This window comes from Rhinoderma darwinii, chromosome 1 (genome assembly GCF_050947455.1).
Source record: "Rhinoderma darwinii isolate aRhiDar2 chromosome 1, aRhiDar2.hap1, whole genome shotgun sequence".
In the NCBI taxonomy this organism is placed as follows: Eukaryota; Metazoa; Chordata; class Amphibia; order Anura; family Rhinodermatidae; genus Rhinoderma; species Rhinoderma darwinii.
In genome coordinates, this window is record NC_134687.1 from 382,247,913 (window position 1) to 382,267,288 (window position 19,376).

A 19,376-nucleotide genomic window follows, 5' to 3' on the forward strand; every position below is an offset into this window, starting at 1 on the left:
GCTCTGCAAATGCGACATGGCACCCGAAAACCAATCCAACAAAATCTGGACTCCAACAAACATATAGCGCTCCTTTCCTTCTGAGCCCTCCCATGGGCCCAAACGGCAGTTTATCACCACAAATGGGGTATTGCCACACTAAGGACAAATTGGGCAACAAAATGGGGTATTTTGTTCCTTGTGAAAATAAGAAATTTTGATCACAAATGACATTTTATTGGAAAAAATGAAATTTTTTTCATTTCAGAGCCCAATTCAAATACGTGCTGTGAAAAAACTGTGCAGTCAAAATGGTAACAACAACCCTAAATGAATTCCTTGAGGGGTGTAGTTTCCAAAATGGGGTCACTATTGGGGGATTCCTACTGTTTTGACACCTCAACACCTCTTCAAACCTGGCATGCTGCCTAAAATATATTCTAATAAAAAAGAGGACTCAAAATCCACTAGGTGCTTCTTTGCTTCTAGGGCTTGTGTTTTAGTCCACGAGCGCAGTAGGGCCACATGTGGGACATTTCTAAAAACTGCAGAATCTGGACAATACATATTTAGTAGTGTTTCTCTGGTAAAACCTTCTGTGTTACAGAAAAAAAAATGAATAAAATTGAAATTCAGCAAGAAAAATGAAATTTGCAAATTTCACCTCCACTTTGCTTTAATTCCTGTGAAATGCCTGAAGGGTTAAAAAACTTTCTAACTGCTGTTTTGAATACTTTGAGGGGTCTAGTTTTTAAAATGGGGTGTTTTATCAGGGTTTCTAATACATAGGCCCCACAAAGCCACTTCAGAACTCAAGAGGTACCTTAAAAAAAAGGCTTTTGAAATTTTCTTAAAAATATGAGAAATTGCTGTTTATGTTCTAAGCCTTGTAACGTCCAAGAAAAATAAAAAAATGTTCAAAAAACGATGCCAATCTAAAGTAGACATATGGGAAATGTGAACTAGTAACTATTTTGGGTGGTATAACCGTCTGTTTTACAAGCAGATGCAGTTAAATTCTGAAAAATGCAATTTTTTCAAAATTTTCTCTACATTTTGCAATTTTTCACCAATAAACACTGAATATATCGACCAAATTTTACCACGAACATGAAGCCCAATGTGTCACGAGAAAACAATCTCAGAATCGCTTGGGTAGGTTTAAGCATTCCGACGTTATTACCACATAAAGTGAAATATGTCAGATTTGAAAAATGGGCTCTGAGCCTTAAGGCCAAAACTAGGCTGCGTCCTTAAGGGGTTAAAGGAAATGACATGTTGGAATTGTCTGTGATGAAGTAACTACCTTAGGAAATACTCTAGGCACTGACTATAAAGGCCCCAGTGAGAATTGAACTCACGACCCCTGGTTTACAAGACCAGTGCTCTAACCACTGAGCTATGAAGCCGACATATTGACTATGGCAACGACGTGGGTTTTATTCGAAATCACATAAGTCGTATCCTTCCATTAGCCTATAGTTGGTCTTACAAAGGAGAGGGAGGCATGACCAAATAACAGTTTAAAACCATAACTCCAGAACTAGCTGCGAATTTATTGGTTGATTTGCACAAAATTGAAAGAGCTGCTCTTACAAATGAGAAGCCTGAAAGTAAAACTGTAATTCTAGAACTGGCTGCTTATTTATCGGTAGATTGACAGAAAAATGAAATAGGTTTTTAGTGGATTGGAGAAAAAAAGAATCGGCCATCATGCATTCATGAAAAATTTTATGTTTTACTATAAGGTATCAGAAACATGCTTCAGAAACAGAAGCAAATCAAACTTTTAGACAGTTTGGAAATCACATCTGAATGAATTGATGTGTTTGGGGTACAGAATGAGGAACAGAATTGCCCATGATGAATTCCTAAAAAATGTTATGTTTTACATTAAGGTATCAGAAACATGCTTCAGAAACATAGAAACAAATCAAACTTTTAGACAGTTTGGAAATCACAACTGAATGAATTGATGCTATTTATCGGTTTTTAGTGGATTGGAGAGAAACAGTCATGTCAATCGGTAGATTGACAGAAAAATGAAATTGGTTTTTAGTAGATTGGAGAGAAACAGAGTTGTCCATCATGCATAGTTGGTCTTACAAAGGAGAGGGAGGCATGACCAAATAACAGTTTAAAACCATAACTCCAGAACTAGCTGGGAATTTATTGGTTGATTTGCACAAAATTGAACGAGCTGCTCTTACAAATGAGAAGCCTGAAAATAAAAGTGTAAAACTGTAATTCTAGAACTGGCTGCTTATTTATCGGTAGATTGACAGAAAAATGAAATAGGTTTTTAGTGGATTGGAGAAAAAAAGAATCGGCCATCATGCATTCATGAAAAATGTTATGTTTTACTATAAGGTATCAGAAACAGAAGCAAATCAAACTTTTAGACAGTTTGGAAATCACATCTGAATGAATTGATGTGTTTGGGGTACAGAATGAGGAACAGAAATGCCCATGATGAATTCCTAAAAAATGTTATGTTTTACATTAAGGTATCAGAAACATGCTTCAGAAACATAGAAACAAATCAAACTTTTAGACAGTTTGGAAATCACAACTGAATGAATTGATGCTATTTATCGGTTTTTAGTGGATTGGAGAGAAACAGTCATGTCAATCGGTAGATTGACAGAAAAATGAAATTGGTTTTTAGTAGATTGGAGAGAAACAGAGTTGTCCATCATGCAGTCATGAAAAATGTTATGTTTTACATTAAGGTTTTAGAAACATGCTACAGAAACATAGAGAAACAAATCAAACTTTTAGACAGTTTGGAAATCACATCTAAATTAATTGATATTTTTGGGGACTGAATGAGTGAAGTATATGGAAACAGTGCAAAAATCTTCCTTTATGAACAAAATTGACACGGCCAGAGGCAATTTTTTTCCAAAATTTTCCATGCGAGACCGAACATGCGTAATTTCCTGTTTATAAAAAAATAAAAGAGGTAATGTTGGACATAAGCATTGGATTGAATGAAGCAATGATGTCTGAATATTCTCAGTTTGGTCCAAGCAATTATCTTAAAGGAAATGACACGTTGGAATTGTCTGTGATCAAGTAACTACCTTAGGAAATACTCTAGGCACTGACTATAAAGGCCCAAGTGAGAATTGAACTCACGACCCCTGGTTTACAAGACCAGTGCTCTAACCACTGAGCTATGAAGCCGACATATTGACTATGGCAACGACGTGGGTTTTATTCGAAATCACATAAGTCGTATCCTTCCATTAGCCTATAGTTGGTCTTACAAAGGAGAGGGAGGCATGACCAAATAACAGTTTAAAACCATAACTCCAGAACTAGCTGCGAATTTATTGGTTGATTTGCACAAAATTGAAAGAGCTGCTCTTACAAATGAGAAGCCTGAAAGTAAAACTGTAATTCTAGAACTGGCTGCTTATTTATCGGTAGATTGACAGAAAAATGAAATAGGTTTTTAGTGGATTGGAGAAAAAAAGAATCGGCCATCATGCATTCATGAAAAATTTTATGTTTTACTATAAGGTATCAGAAACATGCTTCAGAAACAGAAGCAAATCAAACTTTTAGACAGTTTGGAAATCACATCTGAATGAATTGATGTGTTTGGGGTACAGAATGAGGAACAGAATTGCCCATGATGAATTCCTAAAAAATGTTATGTTTTACATTAAGGTATCAGAAACATGCTTCAGAAACATAGAAACAAATCAAACTTTTAGACAGTTTGGAAATCACAACTGAATGAATTGATGCTATTTATCGGTTTTTAGTGGATTGGAGAGAAACAGTCATGTCAATCGGTAGATTGACAGAAAAATGAAATTGGTTTTTAGTAGATTGGAGAGAAACAGAGTTGTCCATCATGCATAGTTGGTCTTACAAAGGAGAGGGAGGCATGACCAAATAACAGTTTAAAACCATAACTCCAGAACTAGCTGGGAATTTATTGGTTGATTTGCACAAAATTGAACGAGCTGCTCTTACAAATGAGAAGCCTGAAAATAAAAGTGTAAAACTGTAATTCTAGAACTGGCTGCTTATTTATCGGTAGATTGACAGAAAAATGAAATAGGTTTTTAGTGGATTGGAGAAAAAAAGAATCGGCCATCATGCATTCATGAAAAATGTTATGTTTTACTATAAGGTAACAGAAACATGCTTCAGAAACAGAAGCAAATCAAACTTTTAGACAGTTTGGAAATCACATCTGAATGAATTGATGTGTTTGGGGTACAGAATGAGGAACAGAATTGCCCATGATGAATTCCTAAAAAATGTTATGTTTTACATTAAGGTATCAGAAACATGCTTCAGAAACATAGAAACAAATCAAACTTTTAGACAGTTTGGAAATCACAACTGAATGAATTGATGCTATTTATCGGTTTTTAGTGGATTGGAGAGAAACAGTCATGTCAATCGGTAGATTGACAGAAAAATGAAATTGGTTTTTAGTAGATTGGAGAGAAACAGAGTTGTCCATCATGCAGTCATGAAAAATGTTATGTTTTACATTAAGGTTTTAGAAACATGCTACAGAAACATAGAGAAACAAATCAAACTTTTAGACAGTTTGGAAATCACAACTGAATGAATTGATGCTATTTATCGGTTTTTAGTGGATTGGAGAGAAACAGTCATGTCAATCGGTAGATTGACAGAAAAATGAAATTGGTTTTTAGTAGATTGGAGAGAAACAGAGTTGTCCATCATGCATAGTTGGTCTTACAAAGGAGAGGGAGGCATGACCAAATAACAGTTTAAAACCATAACTCCAGAACTAGCTGGGAATTTATTGGTTGATTTGCACAAAATTGAACGAGCTGCTCTTACAAATGAGAAGCCTGAAAATAAAAGTGTAAAACTGTAATTCTAGAACTGGCTGCTTATTTATCGGTAGATTGACAGAAAAATGAAATTGGTTTTTAGTAGATTGGAGAGAAACAGAGTTGTCCATCATGCAGTCATGAAAAATGTTATGTTTTACATTAAGGTTTTAGAAACATGCTACAGAAACATAGAGAAACAAATCAAACTTTTAGACAGTTTGGAAATCACAACTGAATGAATTGATGCTATTTATCGGTTTTTAGTGGATTGGAGAGAAACAGTCATGTCAATCGGTAGATTGACAGAAAAATGAAATTGGTTTTTAGTAGATTGGAGAGAAACAGAGTTGTCCATCATGCATAGTTGGTCTTACAAAGGAGAGGGAGGCATGACCAAATAACAGTTTAAAACCATAACTCCAGAACTAGCTGGGAATTTATTGGTTGATTTGCACAAAATTGAACGAGCTGCTCTTACAAATGAGAAGCCTGAAAATAAAAGTGTAAAACTGTAATTCTAGAACTGGCTGCTTATTTATCGGTAGATTGACAGAAAAATGAAATAGGTTTTTAGTGGATTGGAGAAAAAAAGAATCGGCCATCATGCATTCATGAAAAATGTTATGTTTTACTATAAGGTATCAGAAACAGAAGCAAATCAAACTTTTAGACAGTTTGGAAATCACATCTGAATGAATTGATGTGTTTGGGGTACAGAATGAGGAACAGAATTGCCCATGATGAATTCCTAAAAAATGTTATGTTTTACATTAAGGTATCAGAAACATGCTTCAGAAACATAGAAACAAATCAAACTTTTAGACAGTTTGGAAATCACAACTGAATGAATTGATGCTATTTATCGGTTTTTAGTGGATTGGAGAGAAACAGTCATGTCAATCGGTAGATTGACAGAAAAATGAAATTGGTTTTTAGTAGATTGGAGAGAAACAGAGTTGTCCATCATGCATAGTTGGTCTTACAAAGGAGAGGGAGGCATGACCAAATAACAGTTTAAAACCATAACTCCAGAACTAGCTGGGAATTTATTGGTTGATTTGCACAAAATTGAACGAGCTGCTCTTACAAATGAGAAGCCTGAAAATAAAAGTGTAAAACTGTAATTCTAGAACTGGCTGCTTATTTATCGGTAGATTGACAGAAAAATGAAATAGGTTTTTAGTGGATTGGAGAAAAAAAGAATCGGCCATCATGCATTCATGAAAAATGTTATGTTTTACTATAAGGTATCAGAAACAGAAGCAAATCAAACTTTTAGACAGTTTGGAAATCACATCTGAATGAATTGATGTGTTTGGGGTACAGAATGAGGAACAGAATTGCCCATGATGAATTCCTAAAAAATGTTATGTTTTACATTAAGGTATCAGAAACATGCTTCAGAAACATAGAAACAAATCAAACTTTTAGACAGTTTGGAAATCACAACTGAATGAATTGATGCTATTTATCGGTTTTTAGTGGATTGGAGAGAAACAGTCATGTCAATCGGTAGATTGACAGAAAAATGAAATTGGTTTTTAGTAGATTGGAGAGAAACAGAGTTGTCCATCATGCAGTCATGAAAAATGTTATGTTTTACATTAAGGTTTTAGAAACATGCTACAGAAACATAGAGAAACAAATCAAACTTTTAGACAGTTTGGAAATCACATCTAAATTAATTGATATTTTTGGGGACTGAATGAGTGAAGTATACGGAAACAGTGCAAAAATCTTCCTTTATGAACAAAATTGACACGGCCAGAGGCAATTTTTTTCCAAAATTTTCCATGCGAGACCGAACATGCATAATTTCCTGTTTATAAAAAAATAAAAGAGGTAATGTTGGACATAAGCAATGGATTGAATGAAGCAATGATGTCTGAATATTCTCAGTTTGGTCCAAGCAATTATCTTAAAGGAAGTGACACGTTGGAATTGTCTGTGATGAAGTAACTACCTTAGGAAATACTCTAGGCACTGACTATAAAGGCCCCAGTGAGAATTGAACTCACGACCCCTGGTTTACAAGACCAGTGCTCTAACCACTGAGCTATGAAGCCGACATATTGACTATGGCAACGACGTGGGTTTTATTCGAAATCACATAAGTCGTATCCTTCCATTAGCCTATAGTTGGTCTTACAAAGGAGAGGGAGGCATGACCAAATAACAGTTTAAAACCATAACTCCAGAACTAGCTGCGAATTTATTGGTTGATTTGCACAAAATTGAAAGAGCTGCTCTTACAAATGAGAAGCCTGAAAGTAAAACTGTAATTCTAGAACTGGCTGCTTATTTATCGGTAGATTGACAGAAAAATGAAATAGGTTTTTAGTGGATTGGAGAAAAAAAGAATCGGCCATCATGCATTCATGAAAAATTTTATGTTTTACTATAAGGTATCAGAAACATGCTTCAGAAACAGAAGCAAATCAAACTTTTAGACAGTTTGGAAATCACATCTGAATGAATTGATGTGTTTGGGGTACAGAATGAGGAACAGAATTGCCCATGATGAATTCCTAAAAAATGTTATGTTTTACATTAAGGTATCAGAAACATGCTTCAGAAACATAGAAACAAATCAAACTTTTCGACAGTTTGGAAATCACAACTGAATGAATTGATGCTATTTATCGATTTTTAGTGGATTGGAGAGAAACAGTCATGTCAATCGGTAGATTGACAGAAAAATGAAATTGGTTTTTAGTAGATTGGAGAGAAACAGAGTTGTCCATCATGCATAGTTGGTCTTACAAAGGAGAGGGAGGCATGACCAAATAACAGTTTAAAACCATAACTCCAGAACTAGCTGGGAATTTATTGGTTGATTTGCACAAAATTGAACGAGCTGCTCTTACAAATGAGAAGCCTGAAAATAAAAGTGTAAAACTGTAATTCTAGAACTGGCTGCTTATTTATCGGTAGATTGACAGAAAAATGAAATAGGTTTTTAGTGGATTGGAGAAAAAAAGAATCGGCCATCATGCATTCATGAAAAATGTTATGTTTTACTATAAGGTATCAGAAACATGCTTCAGAAACAGAAGCAAATCAAACTTTTAGACAGTTTGGAAATCACATCTGAATGAATTGATGTGTTTGGGGTACAGAATGAGGAACAGAATTGCCCATGATGAATTCCTAAAAAATGTTATGTTTTACATTAAGGTATCAGAAACATGCTTCAGAAACATAGAAACAAATCAAACTTTTAGACAGTTTGGAAATCACAACTGAATGAATTGATGCTATTTATCGTTTTTAGTGGATTGGAGAGAAACAGTAATGTCAATCGGTAGATTGACAGAAAAATGAAATTGGTTTTTAGTAGATTGGAGAGAAACAGAGTTGTCCATCATGCATAGTTGGTCTTACAAAGGAGAGGGAGGCATGACCAAATAACAGTTTAAAACCATAACTCCAGAACTAGCTGGGAATTTATTGGTTGATTTGCACAAAATTGAACGAGCTGCTCTTACAAATGAGAAGCCTGAAAATAAAAGTGTAAAACTGTAATTCTAGAACTGGCTGCTTATTTATCGGTAGATTGACAGAAAAATGAAATAGGTTTTTAGTGGATTGGAGAAAAAAAGAATCGGCCATCATGCATTCATGAAAAATGTTATGTTTTACTATAAGGTATCAGAAACATGCTTCAGAAACAGAAGCAAATCAAACTTTTAGACAGTTTGGAAATCACATCTGAATGAATTGATGTGTTTGGGGTACAGAATGAGGAACAGAATTGCCCATGATGAATTCCTAAAAAATGTTATGTTTTACATTAAGGTATCAGAAACATGCTTCAGAAACATAGAAACAAATCAAACTTTTAGACAGTTTGGAAATCACAACTGAATGAATTGATGCTATTTATCGGTTTTTAGTGGATTGGAGAGAAACAGTCATGTCAATCGGTAGATTGACAGAAAAATGAAATTGGTTTTTAGTAGATTGGAGAGAAACAGAGTTGTCCATCATGCAGTCATGAAAAATGTTATGTTTTACATTAAGGTTTTAGAAACATGCTACAGAAACATAGAGAAACAAATCAAACTTTTAGACAGTTTGGAAATCACATCTAAATGAATTGATATTTTTGGGGACTGAATGAGTGAAGTATACGGAAACAGTGCAAAAATCTTCCTTTATGAACAAAATTGACACGGCCAGAGGCAATTTTTTTCCAAAATTTTCCATGCGAGACCGAACATGCATAATTTCCTGTTTATAAAAAAATAAAAGAGGTAATGTTGGACATAAGCAATGGATTGAATGAAGCAATGATGTCTGAATATTCTCAGTTTGGTCCAAGCAATTATCTTAAAGGAAATTACATGTTGGAATTGTCTGTGTTGAAGTAACTACCTTAGGAAATACTCTAGGCACTGACTATAAAGGCCCCAGTGAGAATTGAACTCACGACCCCTGGTTTACGAGACCAGTGCTCTAACCACTGAGGTATGAAGCCGACATATTGACTATGGCAACGACGTGGGTTTTATTCGAAATCACATAAGTCGTATCCTTCCATTAGCCTATAGTTGGTCTTACAAAGGAGAGGGAGGCATGACCAAATAACAGTTTAAAACCATAACTCCAGAACTAGCTGGGAATTTATTGGTTGATTTGCACAAAATTGAACGAGCTGCTCTTACAAATGAGAAGCCTGAAAATAAAAGTGTAAAACTGTAATTCTAGAACTGGCTGCTTATTTATCGGTAGATTGACAGAAAAATGAAATAGGTTTTTAGTGGATTGGAGAAAAAAAGAATCGGCCATCATGCATTCATGAAAAATGTTATGTTTTACTATAAGGTATCAGAAACAGAAGCAAATCAAACTTTTAGACAGTTTGGAAATCACATCTGAATGAATTGATGTGTTTGGGGTACAGAATGAGGAACAGAATTGCCCATGATGAATTCCTAAAAAATGTTATGTTTTACATTAAGGTATCAGAAACATGCTTCAGAAACATAGAAACAAATCAAACTTTTAGACAGTTTGGAAATCACAACTGAATGAATTGATGCTATTTATCGGTTTTTAGTGGATTGGAGAGAAACAGTCATGTCAATCGGTAGATTGACAGAAAAATGAAATTGGTTTTTAGTAGATTGGAGAGAAACAGAGTTGTCCATCATGCATAGTTGGTCTTACAAAGGAGAGGGAGGCATGACCAAATAACAGTTTAAAACCATAACTCCAGAACTAGCTGGGAATTTATTGGTTGATTTGCACAAAATTGAACGAGCTGCTCTTACAAATGAGAAGCCTGAAAATAAAAGTGTAAAACTGTAATTCTAGAACTGGCTGCTTATTTATCGGTAGATTGACAGAAAAATGAAATAGGTTTTTAGTGGATTGGAGAAAAAAAGAATCGGCCATCATGCATTCATGAAAAATGTTATGTTTTACTATAAGGTATCAGAAACAGAAGCAAATCAAACTTTTAGACAGTTTGGAAATCACATCTGAATGAATTGATGTGTTTGGGGTACAGAATGAGGAACAGAATTGCCCATGATGAATTCCTAAAAAATGTTATGTTTTACATTAAGGTATCAGAAACATGCTTCAGAAACATAGAAACAAATCAAACTTTTAGACAGTTTGGAAATCACAACTGAATGAATTGATGCTATTTATCGGTTTTTAGTGGATTGGAGAGAAACAGTCATGTCAATCGGTAGATTGACAGAAAAATGAAATTGGTTTTTAGTAGATTGGAGAGAAACAGAGTTGTCCATCATGCAGTCATGAAAAATGTTATGTTTTACATTAAGGTTTTAGAAACATGCTACAGAAACATAGAGAAACAAATCAAACTTTTAGACAGTTTGGAAATCACATCTAAATTAATTGATATTTTTGGGGACTGAATGAGTGAAGTATACGGAAACAGTGCAAAAATCTTCCTTTATGAACAAAATTGACACGGCCAGAGGCAATTTTTTTCCAAAATTTTCCATGCGAGACCGAACATGCATAATTTCCTGTTTATAAAAAAATAAAAGAGGTAATGTTGGACATAAGCAATGGATTGAATGAAGCAATGATGTCTGAATATTCTCAGTTTGGTCCAAGCAATTATCTTAAAGGAAGTGACACGTTGGAATTGTCTGTGATGAAGTAACTACCTTAGGAAATACTCTAGGCACTGACTATAAAGGCCCCAGTGAGAATTGAACTCACGACCCCTGGTTTACAAGACCAGTGCTCTAACCACTGAGCTATGAAGCCGACATATTGATTATGGCAACGACGTGGGTTTTATTCGAAATCACATAAGTCGTATCCTTCCATTAGCCTATAGTTGGTCTTACAAAGGAGAGGGAGGCATGACCAAATAACAGTTTAAAACCATAACTCCAGAACTAGCTGCGAATTTATTGGTTGATTTGCACAAAATTGAAAGAGCTGCTCTTACAAATGAGAAGCCTGAAAGTAAAACTGTAATTCTAGAACTGGCTGCTTATTTATCGGTAGATTGACAGAAAAATGAAATAGGTTTTTAGTGGATTGGAGAAAAAAAGAATCGGCCATCATGCATTCATGAAAAATTTTATGTTTTACTATAAGGTATCAGAAACATGCTTCAGAAACAGAAGCAAATCAAACTTTTAGACAGTTTGGAAATCACATCTGAATGAATTGATGTGTTTGGGGTACAGAATGAGGAACAGAATTGCCCATGATGAATTCCTAAAAAATGTTATGTTTTACATTAAGGTATCAGAAACATGCTTCAGAAACATAGAAACAAATCAAACTTTTCGACAGTTTGGAAATCACAACTGAATGAATTGATGCTATTTATCGATTTTTAGTGGATTGGAGAGAAACAGTCATGTCAATCGGTAGATTGACAGAAAAATGAAATTGGTTTTTAGTAGATTGGAGAGAAACAGAGTTGTCCATCATGCATAGTTGGTCTTACAAAGGAGAGGGAGGCATGACCAAATAACAGTTTAAAACCATAACTCCAGAACTAGCTGGGAATTTATTGGTTGATTTGCACAAAATTGAACGAGCTGCTCTTACAAATGAGAAGCCTGAAAATAAAAGTGTAAAACTGTAATTCTAGAACTGGCTGCTTATTTATCGGTAGATTGACAGAAAAATGAAATAGGTTTTTAGTGGATTGGAGAAAAAAAGAATCGGCCATCATGCATTCATGAAAAATGTTATGTTTTACTATAAGGTATCAGAAACATGCTTCAGAAACAGAAGCAAATCAAACTTTTAGACAGTTTGGAAATCACATCTGAATGAATTGATGTGTTTGGGGTACAGAATGAGGAACAGAATTGCCCATGATGAATTCCTAAAAAATGTTATGTTTTACATTAAGGTATCAGAAACATGCTTCAGAAACATAGAAACAAATCAAACTTTTAGACAGTTTGGAAATCACAACTGAATGAATTGATGCTATTTATCGTTTTTAGTGGATTGGAGAGAAACAGTAATGTCAATCGGTAGATTGACAGAAAAATGAAATTGGTTTTTAGTAGATTGGAGAGAAACAGAGTTGTCCATCATGCATAGTTGGTCTTACAAAGGAGAGGGAGGCATGACCAAATAACAGTTTAAAACCATAACTCCAGAACTAGCTGGGAATTTATTGGTTGATTTGCACAAAATTGAACGAGCTGCTCTTACAAATGAGAAGCCTGAAAATAAAAGTGTAAAACTGTAATTCTAGAACTGGCTGCTTATTTATCGGTAGATTGACAGAAAAATGAAATAGGTTTTTAGTGGATTGGAGAAAAAAAGAATCGGCCATCATGCATTCATGAAAAATGTTATGTTTTACTATAAGGTATCAGAAACATGCTTCAGAAACAGAAGCAAATCAAACTTTTAGACAGTTTGGAAATCACATCTGAATGAATTGATGTGTTTGGGGTACAGAATGAGGAACAGAATTGCCCATGATGAATTCCTAAAAAATGTTATGTTTTACATTAAGGTATCAGAAACATGCTTCAGAAACATAGAAACAAATCAAACTTTTAGACAGTTTGGAAATCACAACTGAATGAATTGATGCTATTTATCGGTTTTTAGTGGATTGGAGAGAAACAGTCATGTCAATCGGTAGATTGACAGAAAAATGAAATTGGTTTTTAGTAGATTGGAGAGAAACAGAGTTGTCCATCATGCAGTCATGAAAAATGTTATGTTTTACATTAAGGTTTTAGAAACATGCTACAGAAACATAGAGAAACAAATCAAACTTTTAGACAGTTTGGAAATCACATCTAAATTAATTGATATTTTTGGGGACTGAATGAGTGAAGTATACGGAAACAGTGCAAAAATCTTCCTTTATGAACAAAATTGACACGGCCAGAGGCAATTTTTTTCCAAAATTTTCCATGCGAGACCGAACATGCATAATTTCCTGTTTATAAAAAAATAAAAGAGGTAATGTTGGACATAAGCAATGGATTGAATGAAGCAATGATGTCTGAATATTCTCAGTTTGGTCCAAGCAATTATCTTAAAGGAAATTACATGTTGGAATTGTCTGTGTTGAAGTAACTACCTTAGGAAATACTCTAGGCACTGACTATAAAGGCCCCAGTGAGAATTGAACTCACGACCCCTGGTTTACGAGACCAGTGCTCTAACCACTGAGGTATGAAGCCGACATATTGACTATGGCAACGACGTGGGTTTTATTCGAAATCACATAAGTCGTATCCTTCCATTAGCCTATAGTTGGTCTTACAAAGGAGAGGGAGGCATGACCAAATAACAGTTTAAAACCATAACTCCAGAACTAGCTGGGAATTTATTGGTTGATTTGCACAAAATTGAACGAGCTGCTCTTACAAATGAGAAGCCTGAAAATAAAAGTGTAAAACTGTAATTCTAGAACTGGCTGCTTATTTATCGGTAGATTGACAGAAAAATGAAATAGGTTTTTAGTGGATTGGAGAAAAAAAGAATCGGCCATCATGCATTCATGAAAAATGTTATGTTTTACTATAAGGTATCAGAAACATGCTTCAGAAACAGAAGCAAATCAAACTTTTAGACAGTTTGGAAATCACATCTGAATGAATTGATGTGTTTGGGGTACAGAATGAGGAACAGAATTGCCCATGATGAATTCCTAAAAAATGTTATGTTTTACATTAAGGTATCAGAAACATGCTTCAGAAACATAGAAACAAATCAAACTTTTAGACAGTTTGGAAATCACAACTGAATGAATTGATGCTATTTATCGGTTTTTAGTGGATTGGAGAGAAACAGTCATGTCAATCGGTAGATTGACAGAAAAATGAAATTGGTTTTTAGTAGATTGGAGAGAAACAGAGTTGTCCATCATGCAGTCATGAAAAATGTTATGTTTTACATTAAGGTTTTAGAAACATGCTACAGAAACATAGAGAAACAAATCAAACTTTTAGACAGTTTGGAAATCACATCTAAATGAATTGATATTTTTGGGGACTGAATGAGTGAAGTATACGGAAACAGTGCAAAAATCTTCCTTTATGAACAAAATTGACACGGCCAGAGGCAATTTTTTTCCAAAATTTTCCATGCGAGACCGAACATGCATAATTTCCTGTTTATAAAAAAATAAAAGAGGTAATGTTGGACATAAGCAATGGATTGAATGAAGCAATGATGTCTGAATATTCTCAGTTTGGTCCAAGCAATTATCTTAAAGGAAATGACATGTTGGAATTGTCTGTGTTGAAGTAACTACCTTAGGAAATACTCTAGGCACTGACTATAAAGGCCCCAGTGAGAATTGAACTCACGACCCCTGGTTTACGAGACCAGTGCTCTAACCACTGAGGTATGAAGCCGACATATTGACTATGGCAACGACGTGGGTTTTATTCGAAATCACATAAGTCGTATCCTTCCATTAGCCTATAGTTGGTCTTACAAAGGAGAGGGAGGCATGACCAAATAACAGTTTAAAACCATAACTCCAGAACTAGCTGGGAATTTATTGGTTGATTTGCACAAAATTGAACGAGCTGCTCTTACAAATGAGAAGCCTGAAAATAAAAGTGTAAAACTGTAATTCTAGAACTGGCTGCTTATTTATCGGTAGATTGACAGAAAAATGAAATAGGTTTTTAGTGGATTGGAGAAAAAAAGAATCGGCCATCATGCATTCATGAAAAATGTTATGTTTTACTATAAGGTATCAGAAACATGCTTCAGAAACAGAAGCAAATCAAACTTTTAGACAGTTTGGAAATCACATCTGAATGAATTGATGTGTTTGGGGTACAGAATGAGGAACAGAATTGCCCATGATGAATTCCTAAAAAATGTTATGTTTTACATTAAGGTATCAGAAACATGCTTCAGAAACATAGAAACAAATCAAACTTTTAGACAGTTTGGAAATCACAACTGAATGAATTGATGCTATTTATCGGTTTTTAGTGGATTGGAGAGAAACAGTAATGTCAATCGGTAGATTGACAGAAAAATGAAATTGGTTTTTAGTAGATTGGAGAGAAACAGAGTTGTCCATCATGCAGTCATGAAAAATGTTATGTTTTACATTAAGGTTTTAGAAACATGCTACAGAAACATAGAGAAACAAATCAAACTTTTAGACAGTTTGGAAATCACATCTAAATTAATTGATATTTTTGGGGACTGAATGAGTGAAGTATATGGAAACAGTGCAAAAATCTTCCTTTATGAACAAAATTGACACGGCCAGAGGCAATTTTTTTCCAAAATTTTCCATGCGAGACCGAACATGCGTAATTTCCTGTTTATAAAAAAATAAAAGTGGTAATGTTGGACATAAGCAATGGATTGAATGAAGCAATGATGTCTGAATATTCTCAGTTTGGTCCAAGCAATTATCTTAAAGGAAATGACATGTTGGAATTGTCTGTGATGAAGTAACTACCTTAGGAAATACTCTAGGCACTGACTATAAAGGCCCCAGTGAGAATTGAACTCACGACCCCTGGTTTACAAGACCAGTGCTCTAACCACTGAGCTATGAAGCCGACATATTGACTATGGCAACGACGTGGGTTTTATTCGAAATCACATAAGTCGTATCCTTCCATTAGCCTATAGTTGGTCTTACAAAGGAGAGGGAGGCATGACCAAATAACAGTTTAAAACCATAACTCCAGAACTAGCTGCGAATTTATTGGTTGATTTGCACAAAATTGAAAGAGCTGCTCTTACAAATGAGAAGCCTGAAAGTAAAACTGTAATTCTAGAACTGGCTGCTTATTTATCGGTAGATTGACAGAAAAATGAAATAGGTTTTTAGTGGATTGGAGAAAAAAAGAATCGGCCATCATGCATTCATGAAAAATTTTATGTTTTACTATAAGGTATCAGAAACATGCTTCAGAAACAGAAGCAAATCAAACTTTTAGACAGTTTGGAAATCACATCTGAATGAATTGATGTGTTTGGGGTACAGAATGAGGAACAGAATTGCCCATGATGAATTCCTAAAAAATGTTATGTTTTACATTAAGGTATCAGAAACATGCTTCAGAAACATAGAAACAAATCAAACTTTTCGACAGTTTGGAAATCACAACTGAATGAATTGATGCTATTTATCGGTTTTTAGTGGATTGGAGAGAAACAGTCATGTCAATCGGTAGATTGACAGAAAAATGAAATTGGTTTTTAGTAGATTGGAGAGAAACAGAGTTGTCCATCATGCAGTCATGAAAAATGTTATGTTTTACATTAAGGTTTTAGAAACATGCTACAGAAACATAGAGAAACAAATCAAACTTTTAGACAGTTTGGAAATCACATCTAAATGAATTGATATTTTTGGGGACTGAATGAGTGAAGTATACGGAAACAGTGCAAAAATCTTCCTTTATGAACAAAATTGACACGGCCAGAGGCAATTTTTTTCCAAAATTTTCCATGCGAGACCGAACATGCATAATTTCCTGTTTATAAAAAAATAAAAGAGGTAATGTTGGACATAAGCAATGGATTGAATGAAGCAATGATGTCTGAATATTCTCAGTTTGGTCCAAGCAATTATCTTAAAGGAAATGACATGTTGGAATTGTCTGTGTTGAAGTAACTACCTTAGGAAATACTCTAGGCACTGACTATAAAGGCCCCAGTGAGAATTGAACTCACGACCCCTGGTTTACGAGACCAGTGCTCTAACCACTGAGGTATGAAGCCGACATATTGACTATGGCAACGACGTGGGTTTTATTCGAAATCACATAAGTCGTATCCTTCCATTAGCCTATAGTTGGTCTTACAAAGGAGAGGGAGGCATGACCAAATAACAGTTTAAAACCATAACTCCAGAACTAGCTGGGAATTTATTGGTTGATTTGCACAAAATTGAACGAGCTGCTCTTACAAATGAGAAGCCTGAAAATAAAAGTGTAAAACTGTAATTCTAGAACTGGCTGCTTATTTATCGGTAGATTGACAGAAAAATGAAATAGGTTTTTAGTGGATTGGAGAAAAAAAGAATCGGCCATCATGCATTCATGAAAAATGTTATGTTTTACTATAAGGTATCAGAAACATGCTTCAGAAACAGAAGCAAATCAAACTTTTAGACAGTTTGGAAATCACATCTGAATGAATTGATGTGTTTGGGGTACAGAATGAGGAACAGAATTGCCCATGATGAATTCCTAAAAAATGTTATGTTTTACATTAAGGTATCAGAAACATGCTTCAGAAAAATAGAAACAAATCAAACTTTTAGACAGTTTGGAAATCACAACTGAATGAATTGATGCTATTTATCGGTTTTTAGTGGATTGGAGAGAAACAGTCATGTCAATCGGTAGATTGACAGAAAAATGAAATTGGTTTTTAGTAGATTGGAGAGAAACAGAGTTGTCCATCATGCAGTCATGAAAAATGTTATGTTTTACATTAAGGTTTTAGAAACATGCTACAGAAACATAGAGAAACAAATCAAACTTTTAAACAGTTTGGAAATCACATCTAAATTAATTGATATTTTTGGGGACTGAATGAGTGAAGTATACGGAAACAGTGCAAAAATCTTCCTTTATGAACAAAATTGACACGGCCAGAGGCAATTTTTTTCCAAAATTTTCCATGCGAGACCGAACATGCATAATTTCCTGTTTATAAAAAAATAAAAGAGGTAATGTTGGACATAAGCAATGGATTGAATGAAGCAATGATGTCTGAATATTCTCAGTTTGGTCCAAGCAATTATCTTAAAGGAAATGACATGTTGGAATTGTCTGTGATGAAGTAACTACCTTAGGAAATACTCTAGGCACTGACTATAAAGGCCCCAGTGAGAGTTGAACTCACAACCCCTGGTTTACGAGACCAGTGCTCTAACCACTGAGCTATGAAGCCGACATATTGACTACGGCAACGACGTGGGTTTTATTCGAAATCACATAAGTCATATCCTTCCATTAGCCTATAGTTGGTCTTACAAAGGAGAAGGAGGCATGACCAAATAACAGTTTAAAACCATAACTCCAGAGCTAGCTGGGAATTTATTGGTTGATTTGCACAAAATTGAACGAGCTGCTCTTACAAATGAGAAGCCTGAAAATAAAAGTGTAAAACTGTAATTCTAGAACTGGCTGCTTATTTATCGGTAGATTGACAGAAAAATGAAATAGGTTTTTAGTGGATTGGAGAAAAAAAGAATCGGCCATCATGCATTCATGAAAAATGTTATGTTTTACTATAAGGTATCAGAAACATGCTTCAGAAACAGAAGCAAATCAAACTTTTAGACAGTTTGGAAATCACATCTGAATGAATTGATGTGTTTGGGGTACAGAATGAGGAACAGAATTGCCCATGATGAATTCCTAAAAAATGTTATGTTTTACATTAAGGTATCAGAAACATGCTTCAGAAACATAGAAACAAATCAAACTTTTAGACAGTTTGGAAATCACAACTGAATGAATTGATGCTATTTATCGGTTTTTAGTGGATTGGAGAGAAACAGTAATGTCAATCGGTAGATTGACAGAAAAATGAAATTGGTTTTTAGTAGATTGGAGAGAAACAGAGTTGTCCATCATGCAGTCATGAAAAATGTTATGTTTTACATTAAGGTTTTAGAAACATGCTACAGAAACATAGAGAAACAAATCAAACTTTTAGACAGTTTGGAAATCACATCTAAATTAATTGATATTTTTGGGGACTGAATGAGTGAAGTATATGGAAACAGTGCAAAAATCTTCCTTTATGAACAAAATTGACACGGCCAGAGGCAATTTTTTTCCAAAATTTTCCATGCGAGACCGAACATGCGTAATTTCCTGTTTATAAAAAAATAAAAGAGGTAATGTTGGACATAAGCAATGGATTGAATGAAGCAATGATGTCTGAATATTCTCAGTTTGGTCCAAGCAATTATCTTAAAGGAAATGACATGTTGGAATTGTCTGTGATGAAGTAACTACCTTAGGAAATACTGACTATAAAGGCCCCAGTGAGAATTGAACTCACAACCCCTGGTTTACAAGACCAGTGCTCTAACCACTGAGCTATGAAGCCGACATATTGACTATG

The 19,376-nt window shown here is 34.7% G+C and overlaps 11 non-coding genes across 11 annotated transcripts; all 11 read right to left on the minus strand.

The window, feature by feature from the left end:
* Nucleotides 1-1,315: 1,315 nt before the first annotated feature.
* On the minus strand, nucleotides 1,316-1,388 carry TRNAT-UGU (transfer RNA threonine (anticodon UGU)). Its single transcript has one exon. It is a non-coding gene; the product is annotated as a tRNA-Thr (tRNA).
* Nucleotides 1,389-3,095: 1,707 nt separating this feature from the next.
* TRNAT-UGU (transfer RNA threonine (anticodon UGU)) lies at nucleotides 3,096-3,168 on the minus strand. The gene has a single exon. It is a non-coding gene; the product is annotated as a tRNA-Thr (tRNA).
* A 3,639-nt stretch (nucleotides 3,169-6,807) lies between these two features.
* TRNAT-UGU (transfer RNA threonine (anticodon UGU)) lies at nucleotides 6,808-6,880 on the minus strand. Its single transcript has one exon. It is a non-coding gene; the product is annotated as a tRNA-Thr (tRNA).
* Nucleotides 6,881-9,221: 2,341 nt separating this feature from the next.
* On the minus strand, nucleotides 9,222-9,294 carry TRNAT-CGU (transfer RNA threonine (anticodon CGU)). Its single transcript has one exon. It is a non-coding gene; the product is annotated as a tRNA-Thr (tRNA).
* Nucleotides 9,295-10,996: 1,702 nt separating this feature from the next.
* TRNAT-UGU (transfer RNA threonine (anticodon UGU)) lies at nucleotides 10,997-11,069 on the minus strand. The gene has a single exon. It is a non-coding gene; the product is annotated as a tRNA-Thr (tRNA).
* Nucleotides 11,070-13,410: 2,341 nt separating this feature from the next.
* On the minus strand, nucleotides 13,411-13,483 carry TRNAT-CGU (transfer RNA threonine (anticodon CGU)). The gene has a single exon. It is a non-coding gene; the product is annotated as a tRNA-Thr (tRNA).
* Nucleotides 13,484-14,589: 1,106 nt separating this feature from the next.
* TRNAT-CGU (transfer RNA threonine (anticodon CGU)) lies at nucleotides 14,590-14,662 on the minus strand. Its single transcript has one exon. It is a non-coding gene; the product is annotated as a tRNA-Thr (tRNA).
* Nucleotides 14,663-15,768: 1,106 nt separating this feature from the next.
* TRNAT-UGU (transfer RNA threonine (anticodon UGU)) lies at nucleotides 15,769-15,841 on the minus strand. The gene has a single exon. It is a non-coding gene; the product is annotated as a tRNA-Thr (tRNA).
* A 1,098-nt stretch (nucleotides 15,842-16,939) lies between these two features.
* Nucleotides 16,940-17,012, minus strand: TRNAT-CGU (transfer RNA threonine (anticodon CGU)). Its single transcript has one exon. It is a non-coding gene; the product is annotated as a tRNA-Thr (tRNA).
* Nucleotides 17,013-18,118: 1,106 nt separating this feature from the next.
* Nucleotides 18,119-18,191, minus strand: TRNAT-CGU (transfer RNA threonine (anticodon CGU)). Its single transcript has one exon. It is a non-coding gene; the product is annotated as a tRNA-Thr (tRNA).
* Nucleotides 18,192-19,288: 1,097 nt separating this feature from the next.
* Nucleotides 19,289-19,361, minus strand: TRNAT-UGU (transfer RNA threonine (anticodon UGU)). The gene has a single exon. It is a non-coding gene; the product is annotated as a tRNA-Thr (tRNA).
* Between the last annotated feature and the right edge of the window lie 15 nt (nucleotides 19,362-19,376).